Genomic DNA, 17,481 nt, shown 5'->3' with positions numbered 1-17,481 from the left:
TGCTATGGCCTGGAAAAGCAGTAGAAGATGACTCAAGTCCTTGGGCCCCTGCATCTGTGTGGGAGACCCGGAGGAAGCTCCTGGCTCCTGGCTTCGGATTGGCCCAGCTCCGGCCATTGCAGACATTTGGGGAGTGAACCAGTGGATGGAAGACCTTTCTTTCTGTCAATTCCTCTCACTGTGTAACTCTACCTCTCAAATAAATCAATAAAATCTTCAAAAAAAAAAAAAAAAAAAAAAGGCAGCAGGAGCAAAGCCAGAGGTCAGGCATCCTAGGAAAAATAGAGGAAGTAATGTTGGATTCAGATTTTCTATCCTGGTTCCAGCATCTGAAGACACATTTCTATAATTAATACTCTATGGTTATGAGGGATACCTTCAGACATTCAATAAGTTCCTACCTGTTTCTGTTTCTGGCCTAAGCCCCTTTCAATGAATTTGTGTTCTGACAAAAAAGTTGTGCCTGCTTTAGTCAACCAGCCACTGGCACTGCTTGTCCATTATGAGATCAATTAATGGGAAATTAGTTATAGGAAATGAATTAATAATAAATTAATAAAGTGATAAAATGCAGTACTCTGAAGGGCAAATTATCTAGATGGATAGTTTACATTACAGACAAACGTATGTGATAGTCATACAACTTCTAACATTAAAACATTTAAAAAAAGATAAGGAAGGGCAGGCATTTGGCCCATAGGAGAAGTCATTGCTTGGGATGCCTGAATCCCATATCATATTGGCTGGCTCAAGACTTGGCTACTCAGTGTCCAGCACAGCTTTCTGCTAATGCATACCCTGGAAGCAGCAGATGATGGATGGTTCAAGTACTTGGTTCCTGTCACTTATGGTGGAGATTCAGACTGAGTTCCAGGCTCCTGATTTCAACTGACCTAGCACTGGCTGTTGTGGGCATGTGGGTAGTGAACCAATGGATGAAGTATGTCTCTCTGTCATTCTCTCTGACTCTTTCAATAGATTTTTTAAGTAGGAAGAGGAGATAACAAACAGAGGGAAGAAAATAAAAGGAAAAAAAAAAAAAAAACAACAGGGGTTCCTGACTTTCAAGTACTTTCTCTAGCAATGATTACATTTCCTCCTTCTGTTTTTATAAGATCCTCAACAAAGGTGAGCTAGGTGAAGACTGGAAAAATGGGATGTGTACATTATCAAATAGCTTGTAAACATCTAATAAGAGTTCAACATTATATAAGGTTATTGGAGAACTCAGCAGAAAAAAATCATTGATCACGATACAGAGAGAACTACAATCTAGTTGACAAGATAACACCAACACCAGGATCAGTATCTAAACAGAAAACTAAGGTTACTTCCTTGGACCTTAGTCCCCAAAAATGATGAACCCCATGCTATTCAACTCCAGGAGAGCAAGAAGAATGTACTCAAGGCAAACTCCGATCCATAACCAAGTAGAATACCAAGATACCACTCCAAAAGGGGGACAAACTCAGAGCCAGGGATATGAGTAATGCTAAATATTACATCTGAATAGTAAGTTAGGCTAGAAAAAAACAGAAAGAATAATCAAATTTAAAGCTGAGAGGATGCATATCATGATATGTATGAAGGAAGAGCGGGCGCAAGTCTGTTCAGAATAAATATATAACTACCAAGAGCCAGTTCAGGTGTTCTGTTTGGGGGGGCACTCAGATAGTGGATGGTAGCTCAAAGTGATGGTGAATAGTTCTGACAACAGAGAGTATCTGAAGGATGCAAAGTTCAAAGCTGACTCCAAATAACATAGTCTCCTCAGAGGCAAAAATCTGTCCCCAAACAACCTTCTTCCTTCCTTCAATCACAGCTGAATGCCTGCTGTTTAGGCATAAAATCTTCCATACTCCAGTGGTTTGCTCTGATGTTTGGCATCCCCTTCTAGAAGCACACACACATGCTTTTTCTTTCTCTTTGGGGTTACAGTGTCTCTCCATTCATCTTAGCAGAAGGAAACCAGACATTCTCTGCTCTTCCTTTTCAAAAATGCTTGTTTTATCAAATTAATATGTGCACATAATTTTAATTCCCAAGTGGTAACATGGGACCCATAACAATAAATAGCAATCCCCTATCTCACTCCTTCCCACGCTGGCATCCTAGATCACTCTAAGTGTCCTAACTTCTCGTTTGTGAAGCATGGAATCAGAACTTGCACACATTACCACCAAAACCCTACCTACTAGAGTCTGCTCTTACTATGGATGAGTATACACGAAGCCAGACCCCATGTGTGCACTAAGTCTTATCCTGTTCCGTCTGCTCAGTGGTGTGCCCAACGGGCCTTCTTCCTTTCTTGGCCAGCATCCACTCTTTCCCTCTCTCCTGAATCACTCGCCGTAGTACACAAACATGCAATTAATTCTCCCACATAAGAAAGTTCTATTGGCTCCCGTGGCCCCTGAGTCCCATTGCTTTTCTCTCCCTGTACCACACTCTCCCACAAGAGCCACCTGAAAGAGTAGTGATACTCAGTGTCTCCCATTTCCTCCCCTCTGGCGGGAACCACTGCAGTCAGTCCTTGATCCCCACTACTCCACTGAAACTGTGCCTTTCAAGGTAATAATGACCCACTGCTGCCAAGCTCCTTTCCTAACGACTGGGCCACAGGTACTGGAACAGTAGACCACTCTCCTCCTGGAAACATTGACTTCCCATGGCTTCCAGGACACTCCCTGATTGTTCTCTTCCCTCCCCGACCATTCCTCTGAATCTTGCTGCTTCCTCCCCATCACTCTGAACTCTAATGCTGGAATTCTTCCAGATATAGTCCTTAGACATCTCCTTCTAGCTGTACTCATCAAACCCTTTTTCTCACACAGTCCATCTTGAATTCATCAGTATCTCCTGTTAGATTTAGCTTCAAATTACACCCAGAATGTAGCCACTTCTCACCAGTCTTGCTGATACCACCATCATCTCTTGCCTAGTCTCCCTAATTTTGCCCTTCAGGTTTTCCAAATGGTCCTAACACAGGCCTTTTAAAACATCAATCGGATCACATTCTTCCAGTGTTTGCAATCTTCCAAGGACTTCCTTCCTCACTAAGAGTACAAGCCAAATCACTTAATGAATCCAACAAAACTCTTTCACTTGCTGCCTGCTATCTCTTTGGGCTCATCTCCTCCCCCTTGCCACTGACTTTTGCAAACTTACTTGAACATTTCTGGCATGAGCCTGTCTAAGCACCTTTGTAGGTTTTTTTTTTTTTTTTTTTTTTTTTTTTTTTTTTTTTTTTTGACAGGCAGAGTGGACAGTGAGAGAGAGAGACAGAGAGAAAGGTCTTCCTTTGCCGTTGGTTCACCCTCCAATGGCCGCCGCGGCTGGCGCACTGCGCTGATCTGAAGGCAGGAGCCAGGTGCTTCTCCTGGTCTCCCATGGGGTGCAGGGCCCAAGCACTTAGGCCATCCTCCACTGCACTCCCTGGCCACAGCAGAGAGCTGGCCTGGAAAAGGGGCAACCAGGACAGAATCCGTCACCCCGACTAGGACTAGAACCCGGTGTGCCGGCGCCGCAAGGCAGAGGATTAGCCTAGTGAGCCGCGGCGCTGGCCACCTTTGTAGTTAATGCTCCCTCAGCCTGGACCATTCATCCCCAGATACTTGCGTGGCCAGTTCCTTTGCTTCTTTCAGGTTTAGTGAACGTGCTTTCACTGAGTGTCATTTTTTAAGATTTATTTGTTTATTTGAAAGGTAGAGTTGCAGCGAGAGAGGGAGAGACACAAAGAGCAAGCGGGAGAGAGTTTCCATAAGCTGGCTCACTCCCCAGATGGCTGTAATGACCATGGCTGGGCCAGGCCAAAGCCAGGAGCCAATAATTCCAATCAGGTCGCCCACATGGGTGGCAGGGGCCCAGATACCTGGGCAATCTTTGCTGTTTTCCCACTCATATTAGCAAGGAGCTGAATCAGAAGCAGAGCAGCTGGGACTGGAGCTGTGTCCATATGGGATGCCAGCATTGCAGGCAGCATCTTAATCCTCTGCACCTCAATGCCACCCCCTCAGTGAAGCTATTTTCCATGTATTTTTCCCTGGCTTTCATTGCTATCTATCATAATCAATATTTTACTTAGTTATCATGCTTACTGTTGATCTTTCTCATAAAAATGTAGATTCTATAAAGAATTATTGTCTGTTTGGGGTTACTGCAGTTTCCCTACTCCTAGGACAGTCATTGCTCTTTGGAACTCATATTGATTGATTGAAATTCTGTATTACAATGTTGTATTTTATGAACTGATAAACATACACACAAAAACACACAAATACATGTATATGTGTATATAAATATATATATATATATACATACATACACATATACTAAAGCTGTCCATGTTAAATGGTGTGGCCTAAACCAGAATGTGGGTTCTTTGACTCTCAAGATGCAGTTCTTTCCACAATACCAGGATATTAGATTTAGAATTTGCTACATGAATGTCTTCCTACAATAGAAGAAATCATCTGTAACTAGCAAATAAGAAGATTTTCCATCAATGTAGCTCTATTTGTTTAAATTATTGTTTCATGTGGGAGGAAGAGGGTATTGCTTATGCAAATACTGGAGTGATTGTGATGAGAAGTTATTTTCATGCATCATGATACAAAATATTCTTTTACCCATGAGCGATTGTGCTAACTATAAATCGTATCTGTACACTAAAGCAGATTCCCTTAATTAGGCAACACTGGTTACCCAAGCCCAAGTTTATTGTTTGTACTTGTAATAAAACTTCATTTCCTTAACAATAAAAAATATTGTTTCATATTTGTAAACATACAGTACATTTAAAGCATGAGGATGATCACTGTAGCATTATGTATAAGAAATTGGAAATTCCTAAATGATCATTAATAGAACACAAGTTTAAATGAATTTTGTTCCATCCAAATAATGGAATATTTCTTCTTACATCAAAGACTGAGGTAGATCCATAACTACTGATTGGGAAGTCATATCTTCAAGATATATTATACATTTTAAATTTTTATCCATAATTCCAAAATACAAAAAGTCTAGAAATTAATGGGTGGTAGTTTTTAAAAACATAATTTTTTACAAATCCTGATGGATCATAAGCATACTTGGCAGCAAATATCTACCTGAATCTGTAAAGTCTTAATTTATCTCACTTAGTATGACTAAAATATTCATATTTTCCAGTAAAAAAATTTATGTGTTTAATTATAGGGCACTACCACAGATCGCACTAATAATGTTGTATGATGTTTACTGTGTACATGAATTAATGCACTAAAACCCAAAATATTCTGAACTCTTAACAGGAAATTACAGCCTATACAGTAAGCAAACAAGATATAGAATAGTATCTTTGGGATGATCCAACTGACATAGTTCTAAAAGCACACACACTGCTTTGTGCCTGGAAATTCTGAAAGCTGTATATATTTTTTTACAAAGAGAGAAATTTATGGTGGTTCTTTCTAAGGAAGAGAATAGGAGGAAGCACAGAACAACTCATTTATTACAGGAAGTAGTTTTTTCCCTGGGGCCTCACAGCTGCCAAGGGAAGTTCACCAGTCTTTCTCTGCAATGATTCAGCCCCAAGAACCTTGCATCCCTGTGTGTCTCAGCTCATGGTTGCATATGCTAGAGGGAGAAGCTGATCAACCATCTTAAGTCTGGTCTCCTGTGCTGGGGAGCAGGGGACAGAGATGCAGTGCAGATGACACTGCCCTCAAAGGAAGCAATGCTGAGGTTGTTACAGATGGGGGTGACAACAACAGATGGCACCAGCATATGGGACGGGGTGTGATCTGACTATCTGCTACCAACCCCTTATTTGTTTCTGGGCAAAGCTTTTAACCCTTACAGGGCTTGCTTTCTATCTAGGGAGAGAGAAGGAACTCTTAGCTCCCAAAGCTCCAACAGTTCTCACACTGTATGAACAACATGGGAAGCACCTAGCAATCTTAAAAATGCAGGTTCTGATTCAACAGATCTGGGGCAGATCGCCCAAGCAGCCAGAAAAAGTTAAAGCTTCTGGTCAACCAGAAGAGACTCTAGCAAAGTCCTAGAGTACTGTGTTATGGTTAGCAGGTGATAAATCCACTTAGCCAAAGTTAACAAAGTTTGGGCTTTGAATGATTTACCTTGTTCAAAACTTCCTTGCCGACCCAATCTATTGCATATTGCGTCTGTATTGAAAGTGTAGATATAGCCATTAATGGAAATTTTTAAAAGGCAAGCAATTTTGATCTAATCGTTAATCTGATCACTGATCAATAAACCAACTGAATTTATCTGCAAGTGAATACACTGAGGTATTACCAAAGAGCATTGCCATCAACCTCGTTTGGTACTTTTAAAATAAATTATTCTAATTTTGGCTAAGGCAATCATTTTTCATTGTTTTCATGATTAATGTAAGCTTCAGATAATTGTTTTAGCTGTAGACTAAAAATTCTATTGTCCAATAACATCAGGACATTAACCAACCGAATTTAGCATGGAAGGCCCCTCGAGGAAGAGCTAGGTTTTCATTTATGGCTATTCAGAGTTAAGTACACAGATGGATTTCAATAAATAATTAATTATAATGGAGTTGGGGTCCTCTAAAGTGAGTTCAGGATAGCACTAAAAGTACCACAGCGAATCTGTGTATGTAAGGCTGTGCCTACATTAGGGAGTCAAATCTCCCTCAATAAGTTGGTCGTGTTTCTACATCAGGTGTGATTTTAGAAGTCAAGTACTCTCATGTTAGCCAGTTCCATATCACACTTTCAGACAGAAAGCTGAGTTGAGATAGGAATATCCACAAACATTCGCCTCCTTTGCCATGGCACTGGCACATTTTGGGAACACAGAACATGGGGACATTTTGAATCATCGTTCACCTTAAAGACATGAAGCAGTCAAACTGTTTTGAAATCGCAAAAGGCAGCATGTTGTCCCAGGTGGGCAACTTAGTGTCTCAGGTACCACGCCACAGTAGAGAATGAGAGTTAAAAGTATCTACAGAGAAAGGGTTCTTGTATAATAAGGCACAAAAATAAACAAAGGGATAAATATTTAATATGGTAGGTGATAACAAGGAAAATCTGGAAACAGCCTGGAAAGCAAGCTGTTCCCAGTTAAAAGACCAGAAGGAGAAGGAGGCTAACCCTCTGCATCTGGCCATGGCAGCCATTCCCCAAAGGCCAGTAAAGGCACCTATGGCAGCACGGCAGGTTAGGGGTGGAAGGGGGAGTAGGCCTTGACCCAGCAGTTAAGCACGCCCCCTCAACATAGAAGGCATGGGTTCAATACCCATCCCTGGCTCAACACTCCAGCATTCCTGCAAGTAGCTGGCTTTCTGCCACTTTCCAGCTTCCTGCTAATGCACATTGTGGGAGGCAGCAGGTGAGGGCTCAAGTATTTGGGTTCCTGCCTCCCACGAAGGAGAACTGGACTGGGTTCCTCGCTCCTAGCATTGTAGGCATTGAGGAGTGTACCAGCACATCAGATCTCTCTGTCTGTCTTCTCCACCTCAATAATAAATGAAGAGTTAAAATTTATTTTTTTAAAAAAGACAGAGTGGAGGGAAATGTGGGGTTTTTAAAATGTGAAATGTTTACATATTTTTAGCAAAAAATCATGTGACAATATAAACAATTTCAAACAAATACCTTTCAAAAGGCTTTTGCCATTGGATGCATTTCTTCTCTAAATCACTTACTTGGTTACATTTAGATTTGAACAAATCAACTGTTGAAAAAAACATGTATTTTGAAGCAGCTAGGGAAAACTGACTAAAGTCAGGTGGTTAGATAAAAAGAAGGAACTGTTACTATTGTTAGCTGTGATAATGGCAGTGTGGTTATAAGAAAATGCCCATTGTAAAATATCTCAGGTAAAACACCATGGAATTGGCTTAAATTGTCTCATCAACAAAGAACAAGAAAAAGGGAAAGCTGAAATAATGTGGTAAAATCCTAACAACGCCATTTCCTGATGACAGATACAGGGTTTGTTCTGCTCTTCTCTCTACTTTCCTGTGTGTTTACACTTTTCAGAGTAAAAAGTTCAGTTTTCACCAATTGTTAAGACACCCATTTTATCCTGAATAAAGGATAATTAAGCACATAGCTAAGGAAGCTTTAATTAGAAATCATTTTCAAAATGGACTTGTGATTTTCAGTGAGGCTCAGAAATCACCACTCCACCCCGACAAGTTTCACACTGATCAATGCCTCATGTGAATCACAGGGCAAGCTGCTGCCCTGAGCACTGGAGACACAGACAGGCAAGTGCAGAGCATCACCACTCACCAGAGGACAGATCCATAAGCAGAAACCTCTGAAGGAGCCAGCTCAGGGCAAGGAAACATAAGCTGTAATTGTCAAACCACTGGAGGCTAATGTTCAAGTCAGACAGTTTACAGCTCCAGTCTATGGGGGAGGCATATTTTTATGAGTTTTGCCCACACGACCTCTACCACATGTTCACAATAAATATTGCAGAAAAATCTCTCATGCTCCCAACATAAGAAGGGGAAAGTACTACTTTGAAGCACAAGCCATCATTCTGTTCTCAACAAGGTCTGACCTCAGAAGAAACTGTCTAACCAGAGCCTAACTTACCAGGCTTTCATCTGAGTCTATAGGACCTGGGAGAAAAAGAGATACCCGAGTCCAGCTGACTCAAGCCGTCCTGCACCACAGAAGGGAGAAAAAGAACAGAAAAGCTGCAAAGCACTTGTGAAGGTCACAGTCCAGAGACACAGGCTGAGTAACAATCTAAGACCTAATCACAGGACTGCAGAACACACCCCCTCATGGCACTGTATCTCCATATTGCTAATGGCTTTTTTTACAGCAGTTCCATCTACTAAGTACATCATGTTCGGCTATGAAGAAAACACTACAAAACACACTAAAAGGCAAAAAACAGAGGTTGAAGGAAACAACAAGCATCCAAACTGGACCAAAATATAAAGGATGTTGAAATTATCAGACAGGGAATTTAAAGCAATCATGATTAATATGCTAAGGACTCTAATGCTCTAACGGATAAAATAGACAGTATGCAAGAACAGATAAACAATAGAAGCAGAGAGAAAGAAATCCTAAAGAAGAATTTTCCTTTTAATGCTAAGCATCAAAAACACTGTTACAGAAATGAAAAATGTCTTTGATAGGCTCATTAGTACACTAGACACAGCTGAGAAAAAGAGTCTCTGAGGTTGAGAATATTTCAATAGAAACTTTGAAAACCAAAAAGTAGAGAAAAAAGGCTAACAAATAAAACAGAACACTCAAGAATTGTGGATCAGTTACAAAAGTGTAACTGACACATAGTAGGAATACTAGAAAGAAAGAAAGGAATAATATCAACAAATATTAAATAGAACAAGTATGATAGCTATTAATGCAACTATATCAATAACCAGTTAAACATCAATGATCTAATTACAGCACAATTACACAGTGATTATTGGAGTAAGAAGACATGTAAGGAAGAAACATGCCAATTCTATAATTCTTCCAGAAGATAGAAGCAGAAGGAATAATTCCTAACTCATTCTAAGAGGATACCATTACTGTACCACCAAAACCATACAAACACATTGCAAGAAAACTACAGACTAATATATCCCATGAACCCAAGATACAAAAAGTCATCAATAAAATATTAGCAGAGAGAATTCAACAACATAAAAGAGAAATAAACACCATGACCAAGTGGGATTTATTCCAGGGTTGCAAGGTTGGTTCAACATTCAGAAACCAATTAATGTAATCTATCACATCTCGGGTCTCTATGTTCCCTCGGGAATACAGAGGCCTCCAAGATCAGGCAGCATGACAGAGTACAAGGAGGAAAATGAGAAGGAAGAGATCTCCTAGAAAATGACCAATGAATTTTTGAGAAAACTGGCCTACATTCAGTTTGAGGGTGTCTCCTATTTGCTGTGTTAATTGTTGTCTACTATCCTTAAACATTCAATAAAATTATATTCACCTACATCCATGTGTGTAAGTTACGCTGCAGGAACTGGAGGATGAGGCTGTGGGACTAAGAATGGGAAAAACGGAGTGAAGAGCAAATAGCAGCCAAGGAAGCAAGATGACTACCAACAACTAGGAACTGAATTGGAAGTAGAAATTCAGAGGTTACAAAAGAACACGATCATTGAAAAGCACAAATCCATATGGTATTCAAAAGAGGAAAGATTAGCCCAGCGCCGCAGATCAATAGGTTAATCCTCTGCCTGCGGCGCCTGTACCCCGGGTTCTAGTCCCGGTCGGGGTGTCGGTCCGTCCTGTCCCGGTTGCTCCTCTTCCAGTCCAGCTCTCTGCTGTGGCCCAGGAGTACAGTGGAGGATGGCCCAAGTGCTTGGACCCTGCACCAGCATGGGAGACCAGGAGAAGCACCTGGCTCCAGGATTCAGATCAGCGTAGTGCACCGGCTGCAGCGACCATTGAGGGGTGAACCAACGGAAAAGGAAGACTTTTCTCTCTGTCTCTCTCTCTCTCTCTCACTGTCCACTCTGCCTGCCCAAAAAAAAAAAAAAAAAAAAAAAGGAAAGATTAACATAAAGTAGTTGTAACAATAAAAAGGGGAAATTTAAATTTTTCTTAACAGCGAAATGTTGAATGGGGCATATAAAGCCACTGCCTAGGGTGTCAGCATCCCATATGAGAGCCAGTTTGAGTCCCCGATGCTCCACTTCCTATCCAGCTCTCTGTTATGGCCTGGGAAAGCAGTAGAAGATGGCCCAAGTCCTTGGGTCCCTGCACCTGCATGGGAAGACTCAGAGGAAGCTCCTGGCTCCTGGCTTTGGATTGGTGCAGCTCCGGCTGTGGCAGCCATTTAGGGAGTGAACCAGTGGATGGAAGACTCTCTCTCTCTGCCTCTCTGTAACTCTGCCTTTCAAATAAATCTTACAAAAAAAAAAAAGTTGAAGAAAACTGAGATGTGGGTCTCTTTTTTTTTTTTTTTTTCTTTTGACAGGCAGAGTGGACAGTGAGAGAGAGAGACAGAGAGAAAGGTCTTCCTTTTTGCCGTTGGTTCACCCTCCAATGGCCGCCACGGTCACTGCGGCCGGCGCACCGCACTGATCCGATGGCAGGAGCCAGGAGCCAGGTGCTTTTCCTGGTCTCCCATGGGGTGCAGGGCCCAAGCACTTGGGCCATCCTCCACTGCACTCCCTGGCCACAGCAGAGAGCTGGCCTGGAAGAGGGGCAACCGGGATAGAATCCGGCGCCCCGACTGGGACTAGAACCGGTGTGCCGGCGCCGCTAGGCAGAGGATTAGCCTAGTGAGCCGCGGCGCCAGCCTGGGTCTCTTTCTGCCATTAGGTAGAAGTAGCTTTTTTTTTTCTATCTGTCTAAGTTAGCAGATGGACAAAGGCAAACAGAACTCCCTCAACTCTGAATAAAGCAGAAACTATGGAGGACAAGAAGGACTGTGAGGAGTGCTCATCCAGTAATGATCCACCATGTCTTATAGTCAAGACTATAACACAGCCAAATGTTTAAAAAGAAAATCTAACTCTTCACAAATTGTTCATCTTCTGGAAAATGAAAATTCTGAATGACTCTACTAATTATAATATTTTAACAAGGCCTACAAAAGAGAATGATCAATGAAAAAAATTACAATGCAGACTTGAATGAAACAAATTCAAAAGAAACACCAAATTGCCAAAACCCCAAACCTATGTAAAAGCTATGGGCTTAAAAAAACCTCTTTTTTACATATAAAAGTGTAAATATTGTGTAGCTTGGTATTTAACCCAGTTTTGCTGGGTAATGTTTTATCATGCTAGGTAACCAAAAACCCTTAGAGGTTAACAATAACAGAGGATTATTTTGCACATTTTATATCAGCATCAGCTGGCTGTGGGTAACCTCAGATCTGCTCCTCTTCCCTACTGTAATTTCAGTGTCCAAACTGCAGGAGCAACTCCCATTTGATGTATCCATTCTCATTGCACAGAGAAAACAGCATAAGATGTAATGGCTCTTAAAGCTTCTGTTCATACCTGTCATATATCACTTCTGTTCATGCTCCACTGGCCAAAGGAAATCACACAGTGAAGTCCAACATTAATGGAATAGAAAAATAGAGTCTTTTCTTGCGATATGTGATAAAGGATGGAAAATATATGCTTCTCTCTCAGGAAAAGGAAGTCAATACTTGAAAGCAATAATACAATTTGACAAGTTGGTGAAAATCTGGTCTCTGGCCGGTGCTGCGGCTCACTAGGCTAATCCTCCACCTTGCGGCGCCGGCACATCGGGTTCTAGTCCCGGTCGGGGTGCCGGATTCTGTCCCGGTTGCACCTCTTCCAGGCCAGCTCTCTGCTGTGGCCAGGGAGTGCAGTGGAGGATGGCCCAAGTGCTTGGGCCTTGCACCCCATGGGAGACCAGGATAAGCACCTGGCTCCTGCCATTGGGTAAGTGCGGTGCGCAGGCCGCACCACGCCGGCCGCGGTGGCCATTGGAGGGTGAACCAACAGCAAAAGAAGACCTTTCTCTCTGTCTCTCTCTCTCACTGTCCACTCTGCCTGTCAAAAAAAAAAAAAAAAAAAATCTGGTTTCTTAGCATGATCAAGAATTAATCACAGGCCCAGTAGTTATAACATATTATCTAAAATGGAGAGAGCATATGACACAGCAGTTAAGCTATCATTTAGGAGGAAATTTTTATCCCAGTTCCACTTCTAATTCCAGCTTCCTATTAATGTGCACCCTGAGAGATGGCAGGTGATGATCCAAGGGCTTGAGTCCCTGCCACCCACATGGGAGACTCACACTCACACTGAGTTCTAGACTCCAAGTTTTAGCCTGACTTAGCCCCAGTTGTTACAGTTATTTGAGGAGTGAAGATCTCTCTCTTTGTCACTCTGCCTTTTAAAAACAAATAAATAAACTTTAAAAAATTGAATTCTCAACCAAAAGTAATGTCAAATATTCAAAGAAACAATACTTTATCCACATTTATGAGAAAAGTATTCAATAGAAATTGTCTCAGATATTGGACATCATATCCAATGTTGGATATTGAAGACAAAGTTTTAAAGCATCCATTATCTATACTTTCAAATAATTAAAAAAATTTAAAGAGTTGAGAGAAAATATGAAAATGATTCAAAATAAACTCAATAAACATAAATTATGAAAAATAATCAAAGTTTGCCCCTGACTTAAATGAAAAAATCCCTAAAGGGTCTCAAAAGGAGGTTTCAGATGACGTAAATGAAAGAACCAGTGAGTCTGAGGGCAGATCTATGGAAATGACTCAATAAGAAGAACGGAGAAAAAAACAAGAGTGAAAGGAAATAAGTGAACGCTCAGAAAACTACAAAAAACAAATGGCTGAAAACATCCTAAATTATAATTATTCTAAAAATTAGTCTGTACATCCAAGAAGCTAAATAAAACCAAAGTAGGCTAAAGACACAGAGATACCTAAGTAGACACAGAATAGTCAAACTACAAACAAAGAGAAGATAAAAGGCAACAAATTTAATCATAAAGAGGGTAAGGAGAGAAAATACAATTTCCAGCTGACTTCTCATCTCAAACAATGACATATTCAAAGTGTTGGAGGTGAGGGTATGGAAATGTCAGCCAAAAATCCCAACAAACTCTTTCAAAAAGGAAGGTAAAATAAAGACATTCCCAGAAAACAAGCAAACAAACAAAGAAACAAAACACTTCAGAGAATTCACTGCTAGCAGGACTCTCTTAGAAGAAACACTAAAGAAAATCCTTTAGGCTAAAAGAAAACGACACCAGATGGTAACCCAAATCACTATGGAGAATGAAAATGGAAAATATAAGGGTAAATGTACAGCCTGGGCAAATATAATTTTCTTTCTTAACTACATTAAAAGATCTAACAGTGTATAAAACAATAAATTTAACACTGTACTGCTGGTTTATTCCACATACAGGTGTACTATGTAGAACAATCACGAGACAGCAAGAGAAGCAAACCTAGAATTTGTTGGGTTTCAGACCTCGAGACTTTTCCCAATTAACCCACAAAAGACAGACACAGATGCAAAAACAAGAGTTCTATTTCCAGCTAGCTGGGGCTCCCAACGCAGTGCAGTGCTGAGGCGAGCAGCCCCGTCGGTCCCTCTCCCTCCCTGCACTTTTATGCACCTGGGTAAACAAGTACATAAGTCACTACACACGTATGCGAGTTCCTTATTCTTTATATGGCAATTACCTAAATTTATGTATTTCATTGGTGCATTTTAGCAACTCAGGGGCTACGTGTCACATAGGAAGGCGGAGGAATCTAAATTCCAGGAATAGTTGCACGCCCCTAACCTTAGGCCTTTTTCAGGCTCAAAATGAAGCCTGTCATGGAGCGACGGCGGTTTTCTCAACGGGTCCTAAAAACTCCTGGGACCAACATTTAGCTTGACTTTAATATGTTGCCCCATATTTTATATCATTTAATCTTAATATATTACATCTTATTACATCTTAACTCCAAATGTATTTCACCTAAATTAACTTATAGTTTGGATTAATCATTTAAAACTTAATTCCACAAACTAAACTTTCCGGGCCCAGTGCGCCGGGCAGACTGTCGGCCGCCGCACCCTCAGGCTCCAGCTCGGGCTCCGGCTCGGGCTCCGGCTCGGACTCCGGCTCGGACTCCGGCTCGCCACGGCTGCACCTGCGCCTGCGCCTGCGCCTGCGCCGTGAGAAGCCTGCTGCCTCCAGGCGGCCCCTGAACACCAGCCCCCTCTCTATCTGCCTCTCACTCCGCCTCAACCCGTCTCAAGATGGCGGCCAGTGCGGAATCGATGGTTCAATACTGGAAGCACTTTGATTTACAGCAGCTGCAGAGAACTGGGTGCTACTGCAACGGTGTTGGTGAACCGGCAAGATGAAAGCGAGCAGTCCAGAAAACGGCTCATGGAGCAGAGCCGAGAGTTGAAGAGCACTCCAGAGATGGATGCGCTAAGAGAAGCAGAGAAGCTGAGGCAGCCTCCCTGAATGTCTACAAGAGAATGACCGATGCTCCAGGCCCCGTGCCAGCCCTGGACCTCGGGCAGCAGCTGCAGCAAAAAGCACAGCGCCCGCATGATACTGAAACAGAGAACCAGAAGCTTGGGGAAACGCTGGAACACTACAACAAGGAATTTGCCGAAGTGAAAAATCAAGAGGTTCTGATCAAAACACTCAAAATCCGAGCCTACGAGCAGACGCTGAAGAACCAGGCCGAGGTCAGCGCTCTGGAGAAGCAGCAGAAGTCACAAAATGACTTCGCAGAAGAGGAGAGAGAGAGAGCTGCAGGAGACACAGATGCCAACCACGTCGAAGCTGGAGGCAGCAGAACATAAAGTTCAGCCTCTCAAACGGCCCTGGAGAAAACTCCAGACTCATTTGACCTGAAAACCAAAGACAATGAAGAAACTACTGTAAAGGTCGACTAAATCGAAATGTTCGTGACTGACCTTGAAAGAGCCAACCACAGGGCAACGGCGGCTGAGAGGTGGAGACCCTGAAGGTGCAGCCGGCATCGCAGACCCAGGAGGCACCGGATGTGGAGCAGGCCCTAGAGGCGCGGAGCCGCTCCAGCCTGGAAGCCGAGTCGGCGGCCCAAGAGCTGGGAGACGGCCCAGCTGGCGGAGGGCACGCAGAGACTCCAGGCCAGCCTCTCCAAGCTGCACGGGAACTCGGCCAGCCAGATCTCCCAGCCCGAGCAGCAGCTGAGCGCCAAGAACAGCACACTCGACCACCGGAAGAAAAACCCAAAGGCCAGGCTGACTATGAAGAGGTGAAGAAAGAGCTGACCATCCTCAAGTCCACGGAGTTTGCACCCCCGGAGGGAGCTGGGACTCGGCCAGGCCCCTGGAGCCGCTGTTGATGGAGAAGAAGCGGTCTTCGCTGCGGTCGCAGAACACCGCCCTGCGCGACTCCAACAGCGACCTCCGTGGGCTCTATGCGGAGCTGCAGAGCCAGGTCACCGAGGCCGTGGCCACCGCCGCTGAGCAGAGGGAGCGGATCGCCCGCATCCAGCGCCTGGACGCCGAGGGCACAGCTGAGAGTGGCCCGGAGAAGATTTGGAGCCCATCAAAGAGGCCACAGCTGTGTTCTAAGGGCCCTCAGCACCAGCCAGCCCGCCCTCCCAGAGGGCCAGGAGACTCCCTGCCATCATCTCCAGCCAGAGGCTGCATCCACGAGCTGAAGGCGGAGAGCCACCTGGCCCACCCAGTGCGCCATCCACACACTGCAGGACGGGCTGGACAGCCTGCACGCCGACATCAAATTCTCTGAGAAGATCGTGTTTCTGTGGAGCTATCCCGGCCCGGGGTTGGGTGGGGGGCAGCAGCGACGACACACGGAGATGCCGACACAGGGAGATGCACTCCTCCTCCTCCTCCCGGTACGAGGAGCGTCTGGACCCCTTCTCCTTCAGCAAGCAGGAGCGCCAGAGAAGTACCTGCCCCTCGGCCCCTGGACTAGGCCACGCTCAGAATGTGGTTCTCTCCAACAAGATGGCCCGCACCATCGGCTTCTTCTACACGCTTTTCCTGCACTGCCTGGTCTTCCTGGTGCTCTACAAGCTGGCATGGAGAGCCTGGAGCGGGACCGTGCCGCCACCTGCGCCAAGAAGTTCGCAGACAACCTACATGGGGCGGTGGCCAGCGACCTGCGGCAGTGACAGCTGGGCCTCACCCTGCGACACTGATGGCTGCGTCCCCCACCCCTGCTTGCTCAGCTGCTACGGATGGCACAGGCTTCCCTAGAGAGTCCCCCAAAAAACTGCCCTCGTCCTCGACCCAACAGCTGCCAGAGGTCCCAGGTCCCCCTGGGGAGCTCCTTGGAAGAATGTGTCAGTCACATGAGGGCTCCGGGACCCAACCCTGCCCCCGGGGTCCCTCCCCGATCTGGAGAACAGGCCTGGACTCCAGCCACAGCCTGACCTCCAGCCCTGGTGGCAGAGATCCCCTGGCTGTGACACTGATTGAGCCACCACCCTTTCTGGCCTCCTTCAATCCAGTTTGGGTCACCTGGGCCCTGCTGCCTCCAGACCCAGGCGCCCCCTGTGGCTTCCCTCAGGGCCCCTCTTCCCCACAAGCAGTGGGCCAGGCTGCCAGGCCAACAGGCTTTGGGCCCAACCCCGCGCCAGGACTGCCTAGAGAGCTGCTGGGTGCCAGGGTCTCTCCCACCACCCCTACCTGGCACATTTTCCTAATTAGATCTGCACTCAAGTGTTCATCTTTGCACACTTGGAATAAACCACGGTTGCAACCACACCAAAAAAGAATCCATATTTTATAAAAATTGAATTAATGTTTATATATGAAGTAAAATGTTGTAAATTAAGATGGCAATTACTAGGAAAATAACTAAAAATAGAGATTAAAACCCAACAAAGAAATTAAAGTAATACATTAAAAATGCATATAATGCAAATGAAGGCAATAAAGAGAAAAAATATGAGACATAGGAAAAAAAGCACAATGGCAGACACGGAGTCAACCTTATCAAT

General features: G+C 43.9%; 1 pseudogene; it reads left to right on the top strand.

Moving 5' to 3' along the window:
* The first annotated feature begins 14,593 nt into the window (after nt 1-14,593).
* On the top strand, nt 14,594-17,264 carry LOC100344646 (protein CASP pseudogene; annotated as a pseudogene).
* The last annotated feature ends 217 nt before the right edge of the window (nt 17,265-17,481 follow it).

The sequence above is a fragment of the Oryctolagus cuniculus genome, chromosome 11, assembly GCF_051225735.1.
Source record: "Oryctolagus cuniculus isolate XC-2025 breed Fujian yellow rabbit chromosome 11, ASM5122573v1, whole genome shotgun sequence".
NCBI classification, from domain to species: Eukaryota; Metazoa; Chordata; class Mammalia; order Lagomorpha; family Leporidae; genus Oryctolagus; species Oryctolagus cuniculus.
Note: the sequence above shows the minus strand (reverse complement) of the source record. Positions and strands in the feature narration are given on the sequence as shown.